A 21136-nucleotide genomic window follows, 5' to 3' on the forward strand; every position below is an offset into this window, starting at 1 on the left:
CTGTGCTTCTGACGCAGCCATTCAACTCTGCTGCTGTGGTGTAAAAGCAGCCACAGACAAGGTGGACCCTGATGGGTACAGCTGTGTTCCAGTAAAACCTTGTTTACAAAAACTGCTGGTGGGTGGGCCATGGCCCACCGGTTCTGGGGTGCTGACCCATCTCCCAAACCAGTAGAGAAAATAACTGCAAAGTGGTAAAGTGCAATCAATTCAACGAGGCACAAAAAATGTAAAAGGATATAAGAAACATAACAAGGGAGAAATATTACCTATAATATTTTATATAAAATTAAATCCAGACGTTGTCATTTAACATTAAAATTAAATTAACTGAAAAGATCACTATTTCCTGATGGGGTTTAAAACAATAACAACAACTAGGTACATTCTGTTCAAAAGAGGAACAACTGAACCTAAAAATATAGGCAGACTGAAAGTAAAATGAAGGTACAATATATACCAGAACAATACCTACCAGAGGGAAACTGGGCTAATCATATTAAGAAAAAGTATTTACATTTTAGGCCATAAGAGTCATTATGAAAGAAATGAGAATCAAAATACATCAATGACACTTTTAATTACTTGTAATTTCTAAGCTTATATGTAAGACATAGTATTCTATGTCTGAGAACTATGTAAAGCAAAAATTGTTAAAACTGCAAGATAAAATTAAAAGTGCACCATTTCAGTGAGTTTTAGCAAACTTCTCTCAATCATCGATAAAGAGAAAAAAAGAGCAGTGAGGATAGAGCAGTTATTTGGAAAATTTTTAATATGCTTATATTGTAAGGTGAAGAAATCCTACCGTGCTCACTTATTTTTTTTTCATTTATTTATCTTTGGAGGGGAAGAGAAGGAGAGAGGGAGAGAAATATCAGTGTATGGTTGCCTCACGTGCATCCCATGCTGGGAACTGGCCTGCAACCCAGGCATGTGCCCTGACTGGGAATCGAACCGCGATCCTTTGGTTTGAAGGCCCATGCTCAGTCCATTGAGCTACACCAGCCAGGGCCTCACTCATTTTTTAATTCTTCGAAAATCATTGTGTTCTCAGAGTTGTTCTCAAAGTGACCTGGAAACAAATAGAAATGACTTACTTTATTATTTTAGTAAAAAAAGAAAGAGTGAACAAAAAAAACAAATACTGTCAAAATCAAGACAGGAAGGAAACTAAATTTTTTATTTTAAAATGAATGTCCCCAAGGTATCCTTCACTTTTAGGGCATTTAATCACATTTTATCAAGGTTCCCCTGCCCCAAGTTTTATCTTTTTTTATTTGAAACATATTCCTGGGTGGAGGTGGGCAAAAGGTAAGTGGGGAAATGTAAAAGTGTCAACAATAAATTTAAAAAAAAAAACAAAGAAGCATACTCCTTTGTTTCTTCTTTTTGTTGGATTCTCTGTGTTCTCTATGCATTGGATGAAGCAGCCACCTCTGCCAGTCTTTACTGGTTGGCCTTATATACATGAACCTTTTCACGCTCAACGTTGCCCCAGTTCTTGGATGTTCTCAAACCTTTGTAATTGTCTAAGCAATCTATTTCATTTTTCATAGCTCCCAGGAATTGAGGGTTTGCCGAGACCCCCAAACGAGGACTTCAGTCAGCACGTAGATTCAGGCTGATTGGAAGCTAGAGCCTCACTCAGGCAGCAGCTTTTAAAGAATACAAATGAATACGGTCCTCTGGTGATACAAGTCTAAACACCCCACTGGCCACGAGACCAGGAGACATGGTGTCCTCTGACAGCAGCCGCAAAAATCAGGGCACCAGACAAGATTATAAGCTCCTTTCTGGAAGATCCTGACAAGCAGGAAAGATGCAGGAGAGCACAAAGATTAGGCTCCCATAAGTGAGCCTACACCGGCACCCCGCTCGTGGGGCCAACCCTCTGTGGACAAGATACAGGCTTTGTTCACAGAAAGACTGAGGGTTTGGTTTCGTCTGTGGTCTGTAGTGCTCTGCAGTGATGGTCTACTAAGAACTGTTTCTCCAACTGTTCCAGTCCCCTGGTCTCAACAGATAGGTGATCACAGGGTGTCCCCTGGGAGGCAGCCAGAAAAACCAGATCACCTGACATGAAAATGAGGCCAGCCCAGGAGCGTGGAGGTTCCTCCCTGGGCGACACTGGCCCTCGGGAGAGCGCAGTGATGGTGCCCCAGGCTGCAGCGGGGCAGGACTGCGGCAGGTGGCACCTGCTAAAAAGGTAAAGAAAGCAATGAGAAGTGAAAAAAAAAAAACCCAAAAAACAGGAAAAGAAGAAAAAAAAAAAACCAAAAAACGCGGCACCCTCTGGCTTTAGGAAAGCAAAGGAGAGGAGGGAAATGGCACCTAGCAGCCCCTGTAGAATAACCCAGAAGCCTCTGCCCCTAAGACCGACCCTGGAAGGGAGCGAATGAGTCTCTTTCAGGTGAAGTCAAGCTGCTCTTCTAACAGCTGTGTCTGCGCTGGGCCCCGGGGCAGGTAAGTCTATGCGCCTTCCTTGAAGAATCGTTCCTCATTTTGCCACAGCCCAGGGGTCTCCTGGGTACGAGCCCCACTGATTTTCAAAGCCAGCTGTCTGGGGGCCCCTCTCTCAGGTGTCCAACGCGGGAGCCCTTTGTTCCTCGGGGAGGCATTGGGGGTGTTGAGTTCCCGCCCAATAGGTGGTCACTGCGTTGGGTGTGGGCTTATGTCGCGATTGTGTCTCAGCCTTCCCTGCTCTTGGACATGGTTTTCTTTGCCTAATGTGAAGCGGTCAACCAGTTTTTAGGGGTTTTTTTTTCCCACCTGGAAGAAATTGTTCCCTGTATACCTGTAGTTTCAGGGTGCTCCTGGGAGGAGCTGAGGTCAGCGTCATCCTAGTCAACTTCTTGAATTGGCACCTGTAGGGCACGCAAACCTGAATTAAAAAAAAAAAAAGCACAGTCTGGAGCCCACAGGATGATTTAGTACTTCTAGGTTGTAGGAGGAAAAAAGGCCTCCTTAAAGGTGGAAAGTAATGCCTCATTGGCATGAGAGTGTTACTGAATTGGACACAGCGGCAGAAGGAGTGATTTATGTCGCTATCTGTGGGAAGAGCATTCCTAAGAAAGGCAGCAGCAATTGCAACACTGTGGTTGGCATTTCTGGGACATAGCAAAGAAGCAAGCGAGAGTGTTGGGGTGAGAGGAGGGACCCAAGTTCAAGCTGGTAGCAGAGAGTTGGGTTATGTTAGGACTGAAATAACTAACATAAGGACTTTAAAGTCCTTATTTAAAGTCCTATATAAGGACTTTAAATTTTACCCAGATATGCAAAGCCACTAGGAGGTTCTGAGTGGAAGAGGTCATGGCCCTTGTTTTTAAAAGGAACATTAGTTCTTGTGAGGACAGCACTGGGTAGGACAGACAGAGCAGAAGCAGGGAGGACAGTGTAGGGGATTTTGGAAAAACTCTGCCCTCGGGAGCATGGTACTTTGACATAGTGTGGTAATTGTAGAAGTGGTGAGAATTAATTAAAATCTGAACATGTTTGAAAGGAAAGGCAGAGTTGATAGGCTTTGCTAATGGGAGGTAAGAGAGGAGTGAACTGAGAATGATTCCCACTACTATGAACTGAAGAAATGGAAGCGTAAACATTTACTGAGCTCCAGGTAGGGAGGGATTGCCTCAAGAATTTGAGAATTTGATTTGGGGCATATTAACTTCTGAGTGAGATTTCCAGAAACAGGCTTGAAATGCAAATCCTTAGATTAAAGGAGAGGTCCTGGCCAGAGATCCAAATCTGTAAATCATCAGCATATGATGGCCTTTAAAGCCGTGTAATCAATAAGATGGCCACTGCGGATACAAGGTACTAGCAATAAATGGGAACCCTTTTCCAGGTGTTGTTACTCACAGCTTGATCATGCCAATCATGGGAAACAGGTGTGTACCTGAACACCCTCAACTTAATTCTGCCCTGCTCTGTCACAGCACGTTATGAAACAGGTCATCCCAGTCCACTGAGAAAAGTCAGTTGCAATTCTCTACAAGTTTTGCAGAAAGTAAAATGTATTAACAGGTATAAGTTTACTAAACATCTTCATATATTTCGTAAATCATTCTTGCTGTGCATTTTAAACAGACCAAAGAGCTTTAGTAAAGTGAACATGGTAATGAGACAAAAAGATGGATGAAGCTGAATATCTGAGAGCATGTATAAAATGTCAGACACAACAAAGCAACAAACAATAAGTGTTGGAGAGGTTGTGGAGGAAAGGGGTCCCTAGTTCACTGTTGGTGGGATTGCAGACTGGTGCAGGCACTGTGGAAAACAGTATGGAATTTTCTCAGAAAACTAAAAATGGATCTGCCTTTTGACCCAGCTATTGCACTGCTAGGATTAAGAACCCTGAAACACCAATCCAAAGAACCTATGCACCCCAATGTTCATAGCAGCACAATTTGCAATAGCCAAGAGCTGGAAGCAACCTAGGTGCCCATAAGTAAATGAATGGATCCAAAAACTGTGGTACATTTACACAATGGAATTCTATGCAGCAGAAAGAAGGAAGGAGCTCTTACTGTTCGTGACAGCGTGGATGGAACTGGAAAGCATTATGCTAAGTGAAATAAGCCAGGCGGTAAGAGACAAATACCATATGATCTCACCTAGCCTAGTCAACAAAACAAACAAGCAAGTAAAATATAACCAGAGACAGAAACAAAGAACAAATTGACAGTAACAGAGGGGAGAGGGGAGGGAATTTCAGGGGAAAAGGAGAAGGGTTTACAGGAACAAGTATAAAGGACACATGGACAGGAACAAGGGGGGGTATGGAAATGGGAGGGAAGGAGGGAGGGCTGGGGGTGGGCTGGGATGGGAGTAAAAGGCAGAAAACTGTACTTGAATAACAATTTTTTTAAAAAGACAAAAATTATCAGACATAAACATTGCATGCATATGAGTTCTTTATAACACAAAAACAATACACTCATTTTCCATTAATTCTATATTTGTAATGAGGGGAGAGCTTTAATGGTAGTAGAAAAAGGTTTAGGAGAGAAAAATGAAGGCATCTCTGAATTAAAACACTACTGAACATTAAGATGGCTAAGAAAAAGCTTTGAAAAAACCTTCCATAGATGTGCTATCGCTTTTTGATCATCACTCTTTCTTAACATGGACAGGGTACAATTCTGCCTTAAATTTGATGTTGTAGAACTAGTGTAACTATTGTGTAGATAGACATTATTATTATTGGGTTAAGGCATTTTATTTATCATTACACATACTAATATAATACTACTTACAAACATAAAATGTAAAGATTATTTTTTTCTCATACCTTTCTTTAATCTCTCTGGTCACTTTTATTTCAATTTTACTAGCTTTAAATTTCAGTGCCTCAAATTTTGTCTCTAGAGCCTGAAGAAGTCTTTTAAGTATGCTCTGTATTTTATCTGTTTTATTGTTCGAGCTTCTAACAGCCCTCTTAGGGAGCAGTGTGTCCTCCATGATACTGTGGGAGTCAGTTTGGAAGAGTTTAGCCAAGTACCTTGTATGTTTAACTCGGAGGAACAGTTTGAAGTCTGTTTTCTTACTTTTAAGCATCTCTTCACAAGGTGTGGAGAGTGACAGAAACAATCATATCAGAATGACAAATGTTTAATCTGTTTCAAAATAAGAATTCCAAACCAGTTTAATGTTGCCTGTGGAAAAAGCTGTGTAAATTAACATGTGCTATTCTCTGTTGTCTAAAATAAGTAGTTTTCCTTGATGCAGATTTTGAGTTCCTACTTATTAACTAACTTTATATGAGACACACTCTGAAGGTAAGAAGACAAAAAATTAAAAAGTACAACAAGGGATGAAAAAAGGTATAAGAACAACCCAACTGAAAAATGAGTAAAAATTTGAACAGACATTTCCTGAAAAAAGGAGTTAAGGGCATGTAAATATGAAACAATGTCCAACCTCACTAACATTTATGAAAGGGCAAATAAAGACCACAATGAGATTGGCGGGGCAACTTTGCCAGCAAGCCCCACCCCCGCACCGTCCACCACAGATGAAAGTGAAACTACCAAGACATGATCTGCTTGGGGAGGAGAGGTGGCCAATCTCTCAGAGGAGAAAGGCCAAGAGCTCCTTCCTCAATGGCTTTTATTGAGTTGTCATACACAGGAATACAGGTGGTAAGGATCAAACAGTAGATAACATTTAAAAGAAATCTGAGGGTTTAGTCTGAGGCAGTGTCTGTCAGGAAAGGGGGTTGCAGAAACTTTGGGAGACATACTCATTTCCTGCTCGGACCCTTAACATATGAATGAAAGCACTCTTAGCAAAGCAGGCTTCACAGGAATTTTAGAAATTCTTTCCTATGCCTGATCACCCTGGATCCCACTCTAGCTGGCAAGAGGCTGCACTGCCTCCCCCATCACAGGTTTTCAGTCTTAAGTGGATTAGAGCCAGGAAGTGCTTCTCCCAGAGGACATGGGCACTTGGGCTATGTCAGAATATCCGTGGGGGGGGGGGCATCACTCCCTCTTTGTTGCAGCCCCCCGAGTCTTTCCATGATAGCTTACCAAGTGATCATGTCTGGCTTAGGTTGCTTCTCCTCTGAGGAGTCTTACCCATCCTGGACTAACTGACCATGCATTGGGGGCAGGGGGAGGAAGCAGAGACAAGCTTTGTTTCCTTGTGGCTCGCATTCTGGAGGTCGCTCACCCAGTCTTAGCTGTGGGTGGCAGTTACAACTCCTGAAACCAGGCAGAGTGATTCCCAACGTGAGATAACATTTCACACCAGCTTGACAAATAGTTTTTACAGACTATTTCAGCATTGCTGTTAGAGAGAAGATGGATTGTTATGTTGCTAATGGTAGTGTGATTGGTAAAATAATTTTGGAAACAATTGAAGATGATCATATAAATAACATTCAATACTCTACCACCTAATAATTTCTCTTCTAAATATTTACCATGGGAACATTTTTGGAGATCTGAACAAAGAAATTATACAAGAAGGTTTATGACAAAATTGTTCATTTAGCAAATAAACAAACATACATATATATATGTGTGTGTGCATATATAAATCATATATATATATATATGATATGTTAAAACTAAAGATCCAGACTTGACACGAATGTTTATCTACACAGGAAATGGACAAATATTTCATATCAGGCAGAAGAGAAAATGTATAAGCCACAACTCTATGGTTAAATATCACAACATAATGTTGAAAAAATAAAGTATATCATAGAAGATTACTTATGGTACAATGTAATTTGTATAAATATCAAAATAAAGCAATACTAAACAATATGTTCTTATATATGTACATTAAATAATAGCAAGGTAAAGATGTAAAATTTTATAATTCAAGATAATGGTTATACAGAGGGATGGGAAAATAATTTTAATTGTGGAGGGGGCTATTTACAATGCTATTATTTTATATGGATGATAATAAGAATAGTTACTCATTAATATTTTTAAAAATGTGCCTCTGCTTTTGCTGTATAAAAGAATACCCTTACATCTTAGTGGGTTAATATTTTATTAACTCACAATCCTATGGATCAGCCTCTTGGACTTGGCTCACTCCTGCAGCTGCAGTTGGTTTATGCATCTGATGGGTTTGGATGCTCCAAGTTAGCCTCGTGCACATTTCTGATTAGTTGGTCCAGGGTATCGGTTTGTGCTAGGTGTTGTTATAGGAAAATGAAGCAACCAGACACCGAGGGATTCTGGAGTACGAGGTTTATTACTAACGTGCATGGGCCCAGAGGAGTCAGTCTCCAGATTCTGAGCCCCGAACAAAGGATTCTTGGGGGGTTATATAGCTTAGGGGTCTTCCTGTCTACGTGACAAAAGCAGGATACAGAAGCAGAATGTGATAATTGGTTCTATCAGCTGGGGTGCTAGTCCCAGTCCTACTGACTATCCGGCTATTTGCTTTCTCAGACGGCCTTATCGCTCTCCTATGGCGCCTGGGGTCTTAGGTGAGCAAAGGTTTTCCAAAGCTTCCCACATTAGTGTCAGGAGTGAAAGTAGTGGTTAGGCCATATATCTTCAAGTACGCTCACTCAGGCCGATTTACATGCTAGTGATCCCAGGATTCCTGGGAGAAGTTAGAAAGCACAGCTTCATGTGCAAGCCATTTTTAGGGTCCTGTATCACATTTGGTGTTTTTCTGTAAGCCAGAGCCAGCCAAGCCCAGAATTCATGTGGGAGGTAAATTCATAAGGGAAATAAATATAAATAGGCACAAACAGGTTGGGGATTATTACTGCAACAATCTATCCCATTCATTTTTATATATTACTTTGCCTTTATTAAATGTTCTAGAATAAAAGTCTTAAAACACAGTTAACACCTATTTAGAGATATAGGTGAACAGTTCAGGATGATAATGTAGAAAGGGTTGTTCTCTTTAAAGTTACCAAGTCAGACTCTGCTGCAGAGGAAGCATTTGATATGGCATTTGATGACTGTATAGGCTTAAGGTTTTGGTCAATGAATACGCATTACAGTCTAGCAGAATAAATAAACTTGAAGCAAGAAAAGGAAAGGTTGAAAAGGAATTTTTCGGTTTAGTTTAAGTGAAACAATATATTTAAATGACAGCAATTGGAAATAATACTCTTTAGATAGGCAGGTGTCAGCACAGGGGCTTGAATGATAGCAGAAAGTGTGTGAAGCTTATTTTGGGGTTAATTAAAATAATCGAGAAACACTTAAGAGAATTACATTACAAACTTTCAGAGAATTCTGTGTCTCCCCCAAATCCCTTCTCTTCATTTTGGACATGTAGCCGCCCAGTTGGAAAGCATAATTCTCAGCCTACCCTCCAACAGTTCTGGCCCCATAACTAAGTTCTCACCAAGGAATGGGTGTCAAGTGACATGTGCACCATTTTCCTCATTTGGGTCAAAGAAGTTGACTGCTATGGACTCCTTCTCCTTCCCTATCATTCAAATGAAATGTTGGAATGTTAGGATTTTTAGCTACATGAGTGGGGAGGAGGAAGTGGGGGAGAGAAAGGGCGAGAGAGAGGAAAAGAGTCTGACTTTATTTTTATTTTGGGTTGTCTTTATTATAGACGTTAGCCATTTTAGTAACTATATTGTAATATAAGCCATCAGGCAACAGGGTGAAAATAAGTATGATGGGAAACCCGTCAGAGGGCCCATACAAAACTTTGGCAAGAGAGAACAGCAAAATTTTTTTATGCTTGTCAGTTCTCATATATTAGTAAGAGCTGCCTGGAAGATTATTTGTTGAAAAAAAATTATGGTGAGTTTGCACATGGTTAAAAGTGAGTGAAGCTGCAATCCATTAACAGTGTCACTGCCTTAGATCTAGCCCTTATTATTACTCATTACTCCTGCTATGATTACCTCCTGCTAAGACTCTACCTTCATTCTTAACTGCATGAAATCTATCAAGGATTAGGTAACTTCTGACGTCAGAATAATTTATCTAAAATGTAACTCTGATCACATCACTACCTTCAATTACTCCCCATCTCCTAGGGGATAATATCCTAAGTCCTTAACATGCCATATAAGATTCTTAATGTTCTAGAGTCTGTTTCCTCAATTTTATTTGGAAATAATAACAATAACTATCTGATTATTGTGACTATCGGTAACAATATTTTCAAATAATGTAGTATAGTGCTTGGTACAAAGAAAGAAGTTAGTAAGTGGTAGTTATAATTCTTGTGGCAAAGGAATTCTGAGAAAACACCCAAATCATCAAGGGGTGTGTCTTTAAGAAGCAAGACGTTAGAGAGGCAAACAGGCTGGTTAGCAGAGTTTATTGCATAGTAACTGGCCTTATAGAAAGCTATTTAATCATGGACAATAAAAGCTATTTTTTATAGCACAAAACCTTTAAGAGGATTTCTGAACCCAGAATATGATCAAGTTTCTGGAGTTTCCACATTTATCAGGATATATGGTGTTCTTAAGAGAGGTCTCCTCCTGCATCTTAAGCAAGTTCTTAGAACACTCCTGCATCCCTGAAAACCCAAGTTCATGTTAAACAAGCCAGTGTAAAGAATGTGAAGATGATCCTTTATTTTCTTCAAATGAGCCTGCCTGATTTTTGAAAAATAGAGATTATTTAGTAAGCAGGACTTGTGCTTTGCCAAGCATTGCACACAATGATTCAAGAAAATGTAGGAAGTCAGAAAAATCTGATACTGTAATCATATTCTGGATTATTATTAGGATCCTGTGAAATCAATAAGCTGATTATAAAAACTCTGAAATTGGAATCTAAAAAATTGCAGGGGGAGGAGCTTATTTAGATAATTGTGTACGAATATATAAATTTGTTCAAGACAAAGTAATTTCTGAAATTATTGAGGTTTATCTTAATTGTTTACTTTGTCATATAAGAATTATATGGCTCATAGCAAAGAATTTAAAATAAATGGTGGTGATGCAATAAGGAGAACTATTTAAAAAAATATTAAATGGCCCTGGCTGGTATAGCTGAGTGGATTGAGAGCAGGCCTATGAACCAAAAGATAATGGTTCGATTCCCAGTCAGGGCACATGCCTGGGTTGCAGGCCAGTTCCCAGCATGGGATGCACGAGAGGCAACCATACATACATATTTCTCTTCCTCTCTCCTTCCCTTCCCCTCTAAAGATAAAGAAATAAAATCTTTAAAAAAATATTAAATGTAAAGATTACCCTAGTTGCAATTTAAAGAGTAGATGGGAGGCATGAAGCAGAGGTGGAAGAACATCTATTCCCCATATTCTTTTTTTTTAAAATTTTGTTTTAATTGTTGTTCAAGTACAGTTTTCTGCCTTTTACTCCCATCCTAGCCCCCCCATGTGCTCCCTACCTCCCTCCCATTTCCACCCCCCTTAGTTTTTGTCCATGTGTCCTTTGTACTTGTTCCTGTAAACCGCTCCCCCTTTCCCCTGAAATTCCGTCCCCTCTCCCCTCTGGTCACTGTCTGCCTGTTCTCTATTTCAGTGTCTTGGTTATATTTGGTTTGTCTGCTTGTTATGTTGATTAGATTCTTGTTAAAGGTGAGATCATATGGTATTTGTCTTTCACCGTGCAGCTTACTTTGCTCAGCATAATGCTCTCCAGTTCCATCCATGCTGTCACAAAGGGTAGGAGCTTCTTCTTTCTATCTGCTGCATAGAATTCCATCGTGTAAATGTACCATAGTTTAATTCATTTACTGATAGGCACCTAGGTTGCTTCCAACACTTGGCTATTGTAAATTGTGCTGCTACGAACATTGGGGTGCATAGGTTCTTTTGGATTGGTGTTTCAGGGTTCTTAGGATATAATCCCAGCAGTGGAATTGCTGGGTCAAAAGGCAAATTCCCCATATTTGTGTTATCTTTTACCACCTCATTATTGCATACGGGTGCACTGGTGTCTACTAGGGCCCCTCTGAAAGAAGATGCTCCAGTGCTAGCCTGTGCTAATAACCTTTCCCTGAAGAATAAACTACAGATAATATATTCCCCTAAATCACTTCCCCAAGTAGGCAGTTTGGAAGAGACATTATTTAAGTTATGTCTTTATGGATAAAGAAAGATTTGACTTTATTTAAATCATTGTGAATGGTTTGTATAAGATGATTAAGTGATAAATATGTGTTTAAAGCAAGTGAAAACCACCAGTAGAAAATATGATGGCTCTTACAGTCCATAAAATAGAGAAGGAAATCATAGAATTTGGGATCAACTCCTTGTGCTTACAGTGTGAGGTTATGGTAGACTGTATTAATAGAGTCAGTCACTCTTTCCTGTATCCAAATCCTTTGTCATTGAACTTTGAAGTTTCTCTCTAAAAAGTTAGCGTATATTTCCCCTTGAATGTGACCACATAATTTACTTTGTCTAATGGAAAATTAGAGGGTGTGACATGAGAAAAAGCATTGAAAAGAATGTATATTATTGGGCTTTCTCTACCAATACCGTATGGATATATTTAGGAGAAGGCTTGCTATTCCAGGAGAAGAATGAGAAAGTTTTGGAGCTAAGGACCCACAGATGTATGAAAGAGCTTAGTCAGATCAACAAAGATGCCAACTTAGATTAGGTAAAGACTTGTGAGTAAATAAGTGCTTTTTCCTATGTGCTGTTGAGATTTCTGTGGTTGACTGTTACACAGCATTATTGCGGATTTAGCTAACTGATACAAGAGCAATAAATATAAGGTGCAATTTTGTTCCTAGTGCTCTGTTTTTCTTTTTTTAGTGGTGAATGACACTTGGTTGGAAAAAGCCCCAAATATGGCTATTGTTATGCTTTGGTTTCTCAGAAATGTTAATTTTGTGCCAGTGTGAAGATCTGTACAGCCAATATCTAGGATGATTGTAGATGCACAATATCTCTCACATATTTATTTCCCTATGGGAGTTAAACTCAGAATCTACTTTTCAGATCATGTCCCATATTACATTATGATAAAAGAGAAAGAAACCAAAGTTAATTTTTGCTATACGTGTCCAGTACATTTCAATGGGGTTATTAAATCACAAAGGTAATTATTATTCTTTAAACAAATAGCATTGTCTCATAGTTGGAATTATTTTCACAATGTGTTTTTCTTTAATTTTGCAGACATAGATAGTACTGTATCGGATATTTTCTCTCCCTTTAGTTCTCATGGCAATTAAGAAGAACTGGTACATTTCTGTGGCAAACCCCTACATTGTCAATTTGAGAAGCTGATTTTATTTATTTGGGTCCTCTTTCTTCTTTTCTTGATGAGTTTGGTTAAACATTTGTCATCTTGTTTTTCTTTTCAAATAACCAGCTTCTGGATTTGTTGTTGATCCTTTGAATTGCTTTTTTTTCCATCTCTACATCATTTAATTGTGCTCTGATCTTGATTATTTCCTTCCTTCTACTTGCTCTGGGCTTTGTTGGTCATTGTTCCTCCAGTTATAATAGGTGTAGAGTTAGGTTGTTTATTTGAGATGTTTCTACCTTCTTTAGGGAGGCCTGTGCCACTATGAACTTCACTCTGAGGACTGCCTTCGCTGTGTCACAGAGGTTTTGGTTTGTTGTGCGTTCATGTTCATTTGTTTCCAGGTACTTTTGATTTCTTCCTTGATCTCATTGTTAGGCCATTCATTATTTAACAAAATATTATTCAGTCTCCATGTATTTGAATATTTTTGAGTTTTTTTCTTTGGCTTGGTTTCTAGTTTTCAAGCCATGTGATCCAAGCACATGCTTGCTATGATTCTGGTGTCCTTGAATTTGTTGAGGCTTGTTTTGTGTCCTACCATGTGGTCTGTCTTTGAAAATGTTTCATGAACATTTGAATATAATGCATATTTTGCTTGTCAGGGGTGAAAGAGTCTGTGTATATCAATTAAGCACGTTTGAACTAAAGTGTTGTTCAGTGCCCCGTGTCCTTGTTGATCCTTTGTTTGGAGGATCCATCAGTTGTTGACTTTGGGTGTTAAAATTTCCTGTGATGACTGTGTTGATGTCTATATCTTTCTTGAAGTCCTCCACAATTTTCCTTATACAGGATCCAGCACAAATAACACCCCTTTTTTATTACAAAGTCATAAGCATGTAATTATTAACATAACAATTTCATACTCAAGCACACCATATGACATTTAAGGTGAAATGTTCAAATTAAAACTATAAATGATCACACCCATATTATTACCCTACCAACCACATGCAAGCAGGTGTTACTTCTGCCAGACCATGTACATTTGGGTGTTCCTATGTTGGGTGCATAAATGTTTACAAGGGTTATATCCTCTTGTTGGACCACTCCCATAAGTATTTTGTAGTGATCTTCTCTGTCTCTTTTTATGGGCTTTGTTTTGACATCTATTTTGTCTGATATAAGTATTGCTACCACAGCTTTTATTTCATGTCCCTTTGCTTGAAATGTTTTTCTATCCCTTTACTTTCAGCCTGTCTAGATCTTATGTTCTGAGGTAAGTCTCTTATAAACAGAATATATGTGGGTGATGCTTTCTTATCTATTCAGCTACCCTATATCTTTTGATTGCAGCATTTAATTCATTTACAGTTAAGATTTATTCATAGATAATTATTTATTGCCATTTTTCTGTATCTGTGTTCCTCTCTCTACCTCTGTCTATCTATCTATCATCTATCTATCTATCTATCTATCTATCTATCTATCTATCTATCTATCTATCTGTCATCTATCTCTGTATTTGTATTTCTTCTTCTTCTTATTGTAGTCCCTTTAGTATCTCTTGCAGTGTTGACTTGGTGAAAATGTAGCCTTTTAGCCTTCTTTTGTCTAGGAAACTCTTTATCCTTCCATTTTTGATGAGAGCCTTGCTGGATAGAGTACTCTTGGTTTCAGGTCTGCCCTTTTCATTACTTGGAGTATTTCATGCCAATACCTTCTGGCTTGTAGTGTTTCTGTTGAGAAATCAGCAAATTGCCTTATTGGAGCTGCCTGTGTGTTACCAGCTGTTTCTCCCTTGCTGCCTTTAAGATTCTTTCTTTGTCTTTAAGCTTTGCTGTTTTAATTATGATGCTTCTTGTAGTGGGCCATTTTGGGTTCATCTTCATTGCAACTCTCTGTGCTTTTTGACCTTGTATGACTTTTTCCCTCACCCAGTTAGGGAAGTGTTCTGTCATTTTTTTCAATCAGGTTTTTTATCCTTTGCTCCTTATCCTTTTGATGATATTCCTATGATGTGAGTGTTGTTACATTTAATGTTTTCCTGATGTTTCCTTAAACCACCCATGTTCTTTTTGAGTCTTTTTTTGTTTTGTTGCTGTGAATGTATTTTTTTCTACCTTGTCTTCTAGCTTGCCTATTTAGTCCTCTGCTTCATCTAGCCTGCCTTTGAATCCTTCTAGTGTGTTCCTCATTTCAGATAATGTATTTTCCATTTCATCCTGGCTCTTATTAATCGTTTCTATATCCTTTTTTATGCTGCTATAGTTCCCGCTAATTTCCTTGTAGCTCCCATAAAGTTTCTTGTAGTTCTTACTGAGTTCCTTGGGCATTTTTATAAACATTATTTTGAACTCTCTGTCTTATAGATTGCTTGCCTCAATTTCATTTAGCTCTTTTTTCTGAGGATTCCTTCTTTCCTTTCGATTGGGGGTTATTTCTTTGTCTCCCCATTTTAGGTGACTTGTTTTGTTTGTTTCTGTGTCTCAGATGGCTCTGCTTTGACTGCCTGTCTTTGTGAAGGGGTCTTCTATGGTAGGAGTTTTGTGGGACTCACTGGTGCAGTCTCTTTGATCTCCTGATCTGGATGCCCTTTATTCAGTTTATGTGGGCTCTCTTGTTGTACTTGGGCCTTGCTTATTGATGGCTTATTCATTGGTGCATTCTCCCCTGCACCTGGCTTACTGGAGGTCACACCATGTCTTTATGCTGTTGTACAGGTACTGGTTAACAAAGATATACCACCCTGAAAACCAAACCCACACAGCAAAAATACCCTTATATCATATGAGAAACATCAATAGCAAATGAGCAATGATTAATAAAGGTGGAAAGAATTAAGAATATTGCAAGATAGGAGAAAAGAATATGAGATGACTAAAGAAGGGAACAATTATTTTGAGAGGGAAGAGGGAAGAGAAATAATAAGAGTAGGGAATAAAAACAAAGCAAAGAAAAGGAGAGCATAAAATTTAAAATGTAAATAACAAAGGGAAGGGCAATGGCAAAATGGAATAAGAAAAGGGAATAGTATAATGTGAGGTTTGAAATAAAGTAAAATAGTGAACCAAAGGAACATAATTGAAGAAAAAACATAATTGGGTCAATAACAATGACAGATGAGCAAAGACTAATAAAGGTGGAAAGACAGTAAGAATATTATAAGAAATATAAAAAGAATACAAGATGTCTACAGTAAAACGATTTTGAGAGGATAAATGAAGGAGAAACAATAAGAGTAAGGAATAGAATCCTAACTAAGAAATGGAAAAAATAAAAATTCACAACTAAACAAGGTGAGGAGTAAGGCAAAATGGAATAAAAGAGGAGAAGAGTAACCTATGAGATTTGTAATAAAAAATAGTGGATAGGAATACAGTTGAACAAAAACAGTAATAATCATATTATTCATGCCAAATAAGCCACAATTAATAAAAGTGGAGAGAATATAAGAATATTGTAAGAAAGGGGGAAAGAATGTGAGCTGACTAAAGGAAGGAAGAATTATTCTGAGAGGATAGAGGGAGGAGAAATAGTAAGTGTAAGGAATGGGAACAAGGCACAGTGTGTGGGAAAATAGAATTTATAATAAAAATAAAGGTTATGAAGAAAGTAAAATGGAGTAAGATGAGGGAAGGGTACAATGCGAGACTTGAAATAAAAATAAACATATATATAAATCTAAATAAAAAGAATGAAAAATAAAAGATAAAAAGTAGTGAATTAGTTGAAATACAATGGAAGAAAAGAAATCGTAAAGGGCTATGCAAGAGAAAAAAACACAAATTCTGAAGAAGAAGGAGGTAGAATTCATCTCAGCAGGGTTTGGTGTTTGCCTTCTGTCTTCACCTTCTGGATTTGCTTCTGGCTTTTCATCCGCTCAGGGTCCCGGGGTGGGTGGTCCAACTTCTAGCAGTACTGCATGTACCACCTTCACTTGCCACTAGAAGGGGCTGAATTGATTGGGAGGGTTGGACCTCTGGGTCTCTTCTGGGAGGCCCTGCTCAGTCCTCTGGGAAGATTGTACACTTTCTACTGAATTAGTTGTCCTTTTCAAGGGAGCAACCAATCTGTGTAAGACAGTCAGTTCTTTCCTGTTTGATGCTGTTGGCAGCTCTGTGATAGGTGAGGCTGGTCAGGGCCCTGGTTACCCCTTGCTGCACTGATTTCTAATCTCTCTTCTTGCTGGCCTCAGTGGACTAGGGCTCTAGGAACCAGTATATTTTGTCTCCCTGACAGTCATTCAAAATGGGTCCTTTGGGAAAGTCTCTTCCTACCTTTCTCCTATGGATATGCACTCTGCAGGGGGTTCTTGAGCTTGTCCCTGTTCTGCTAATCCTGCAGGAAGTAGGTGCTGGGTACATTCTTCCCTTCCAGGCAGTTTGAATTCTGCTGGAGATGGGGGTTCGGCCTGGCTGTGAATTATCTCAGGCACTCATCTCTTGCCTGTGTAATTCCCAGCCCACTTGCCCTAGCAATAGACACAGTCCTGAACTCTATTTCGCAGCCCTCAGCTTGCTTGCTGCTCTGGGCTAGAAAACCCTGTTGTAGTGCAACTTTCTGCTTTCTCTGCCCAACTGTATTCAGTGGGAGCAAACCACACTTTCACTTTTGTCCCTTTGTTGGCAGAGCAGCTGTGAACAAGGTCCCTGCCCAGCATGTTTCAGCTCCCCTTTTAAAAAGTCTTTCTATGGCACACCCACTATAGCACCAAGTCACTGTCCAGCATTCCACACTCACAACATATCCAAACCCCCATAATTTTTACATCTTTCAAAAACCCAGAAGTTTCTCAGGTGCACAGCTGGTCATAGCCTGCTTGCACCTACCCAGGAGCAGATAGGGCCCTTCTCTGTCTCTGGCATTCCCCTGGTAGGTGTTTGGTGCTGCAGCTATGGATGATGTCTACATGCTCACTGTGTGCAGCAGCCTAGATCTCACTGACTTGCACATCCTCCCAAGTCTCTCCTGGCCTGGGTCTGTGGGCTTCCTGCTCAGGACTGGGAGCCCACTGCCCTGGGAAGGGAGGGAGCCGCAAAGCTGTGATTTCTGACCAGTCTGTCTGCATCTACAGGCACCACGCACGAGGTACTTCCCCTTTGACTTGTAAATCTCCTTACTGCCTGTTGTGAAGTGTCTTCTGTACTCCTTGGCTCAGAATTTCATGTTAGCTAAGATTCTGTAGATCGTTCAGGTTATCTATTGAAAGATCAGCCAAGAATCCAGGTTGGGGGCCAGAGCAAGTGGACTCAGCTTCCATCTCCTTGGCCGCCATTTTCTCAGTCTGGGGAGCGGAAAGTCAAGTTATTTCATCATCATCATCATCATCATCATCATCATCATCATCATCATAATACCTGCTTATTTTGTGTCAAGGCAACAACTACTGAGTGACAAATAAATGAAAGAATACTTTCTCGTTTAATTACATAGTAGAAGGATCCTTACACTTAGATATTATCTCCTACCAGCTGCTTCCTGTATTTTGTTTTATGAACATTTTTGTGGCTGTTAGCTATTGTTTCTTATATGTTCTAATTAACATAAGGTTATTTTTTGATTAAAAAATGGCTAATTATTCTGTGATGGGAGATATGAATAAAAGTAGTTTTATAAGTTTTTATAACTGGAAACTTTTAAAAAGGAGAATACTATGCTAAATAAAATACTTTAGAAAAGTATTTGCCATGGTTTGTCCATAAAAGCCCAATCTTGAGAAATGTGGGGGAGTAGAAAGACCACATTGCTTTTCACCTGTCCCCATCCCTCTTCTGGAATTTTGTTTTTAAAGACTATCATTCGGTTCCTGGTCATTTCTCTCCCAGGCATCTGGAAGGCACATCTAGCCCACAAGGCCGGTTTAGACATGCCTACATGTGTTCCTGCAGCAAACGCCTTTGTCTCTGCTCTACTTAAGTGACCACACACCTTAAACTACTGGGTACCATATTTGTTTAGTCCTGCTGTTGTGTTCAGTTTCAACAGGTTAAAGATTCCATTTGTGGATACAAACTATAGCTACAGATTGAAAGAAATTAATTTGATAACAGAATTATAGAAAGTGTTGAGTGAGGAAGATGGTTTTGTATCAGTGGCCATATGGAGCTACTTACAGTATTTCCTTGTCCAGAGGTCAACTATCAAGGACTTATCCTCTGTAACATTGGCCTTGGACCCCTGACTAAAGAAATGACATTTTATCTGACATTGTCTATGACAAAAACAGCATCACCGGCAACAATAACAATAACTAATCTCTGAAAGAGGAGCCGTGATGATAAATAATTGAGACTCGGTTAAAAATTTGTGTGCCATATCATATACCATATGATCTCACCTTTAACAGGAAGCTAAACAATGAAACAAACAAGCAAGCAAAATAAAAACAAAGACACTGAAATAGAGAACAGGGCAACAGTGACCAGATGGGAGAGGGGAGGGAATTTCAGGGGGGAAAGGGGAAGGATTTACAGGAACTAGTATAAAGGACACATGGACAACAACTAAAGGGGGTGGAAATGGGAGGGGGTGGGCTGGGATGGGAGTAAAAAACAGAAAACTGTACTTGAACAGTAATTAAATAAATTTTAAAAAATTGCGTGTCATGAAAAAACCGATGGTGTGTTAAATGCCTTAGCAGCCTTTATATTAGAAAGCAAAAATATTGCATATGCTGAGGAGTATAAAAAGCAACACTAGAAGAGCAATAAGATAATTGGGTCATGTATCTATTTTACCAAGCATTTCAGTTATTAGTTTAACTGAAGCAAGTATCTTTTACAAAAATGATTAAGGTTTTACAATTTTGACTGGAGTAGTTCTGGCTCACAAAAGGGGTCAATTTAATTTAATTGTAATTTTTCTCACCTGTGTTTCAGCATCTCTGACTGAATTGACAGAACCAGAGCTATACAACTAGTTTATGTACATTTCTTCAGGACACTAAAACTTTAATTGTACTCTTAAATGTTTGGATAGGAGTTCAACTCCAAGAAAACCAAGTATGAGTTCTTTGGATTCAAGGTATAAACTTGAATATTTTAAAAGAAAATCTTTATAATTAAAGAAGTGTAACTTTTAACTTTTTAGTTTTAACAGCTGGTTAAATCTACACATTTAAGTACCAAGTTGACTTGGTCATAGAGACAATTATATTTTCATATGGTGAAGATGATACATAATACACTTTTTCTATAAAAGCTGATGGAAACTTCTTTGTAAAATCAGGAAGAATGTGTTGCTGGGAAGGAATATGTTACCTAGATTAGGTATTTTTGACTATCCCACATTTTATAGGTAATTATTTAACCAAACATGGTATCTCTTGAGACAGTTCATCGTTAATGATTGAACTGCTAGACTTCTGTTTTTATTGGCTTCAGCCTAATGGGGATCCATGTATTTAATTCAATGTATCTAATATATTTAATGTATTATTTTTTCCATTATTAAATATACCTGTATTTTATATTTAAGAGTCTACATGTGCCCTAAAAGTATGACATCAAAAGCTTCCTGGAAATAGAGATTATATGTGTGTGTAGTATTATCTCTGTTATTTCACACATTTATCCAGGTGCCAGTGTCTGTGTTACAGACATCACTCAAATAAATGAGTAGATGAAAGAAAAGATGAATGAAACCTTTCTATTTTTTGTTGTTTGTTTTCACTTATTAGGCTAAGGGCAGATATTTAGACATCGGGATGTGTGTAACTGAAGTAATTCCTTGAGCTTATTTTTTAGTATTTAGATTTGTTGCTGGAGGGTTGTTTCTGTAAACATTTCAAATCCAGAATTACTTACTTACCCCAGTCTTTGATTTCTTTAAACCAGTTACACTGTTTCCTAGCTCCAGACTCACAACACCCCAGATGTTTGCCTCCTAATGACCCTTGATTACTGATGACCTTAGATAATACCATTAATCAAGTGCTATGATTTTATGTTAAGAACTGTTTGGTTACCATCTTGGAATATTAATGAGAATGTTGCTGCCTTCTTCCCTATTTCTATTAGATTACCAATACCAAATTCCTTATATTTTTTTTCTGGAAGCGTTTTTCCCTGCAGCCCATTTGCTACATTGTTTAAAATTTATGTTACAATAAATAGAAAATGACTGTATCTTAGTCTAAAGAGGACTTTTCCAGATTAAAAAAACACAAATAAGTTTCATAGAGAATCAATTCTGCTGAAGATCTAGACTTGGAAAATGGACATTTGGACATGTATTACCTCTCTAAAATCTTGATCACATAATGACAGAGTTTCTAAGAGGAAAATTAGATGAAGAAAGGTATAGTGAGTCAGGTCAGTTTCTGCATCTCAGACTGAAAGCCAGAAATACCTGGGCATTTAAGGATAACAACGAACAGGGCAGATATGCAGTATCCAGGCTTCAGGCCCCTTGCCTCAGGTGGGGGCAACTCTGAGACAGTTCTGGCACCCTAAGGTGCCCCTGTGGGATCAGACCAAAGATGCTTGCTCATGGATT

This window comes from Artibeus jamaicensis, unplaced genomic scaffold (assembly GCF_021234435.1).
Source record: "Artibeus jamaicensis isolate MK-2021 breed Jamaican fruit bat unplaced genomic scaffold, CSHL_Jam_final contig_484, whole genome shotgun sequence".
NCBI lineage: Eukaryota > Metazoa > Chordata > Mammalia > Chiroptera > Phyllostomidae > Artibeus > Artibeus jamaicensis.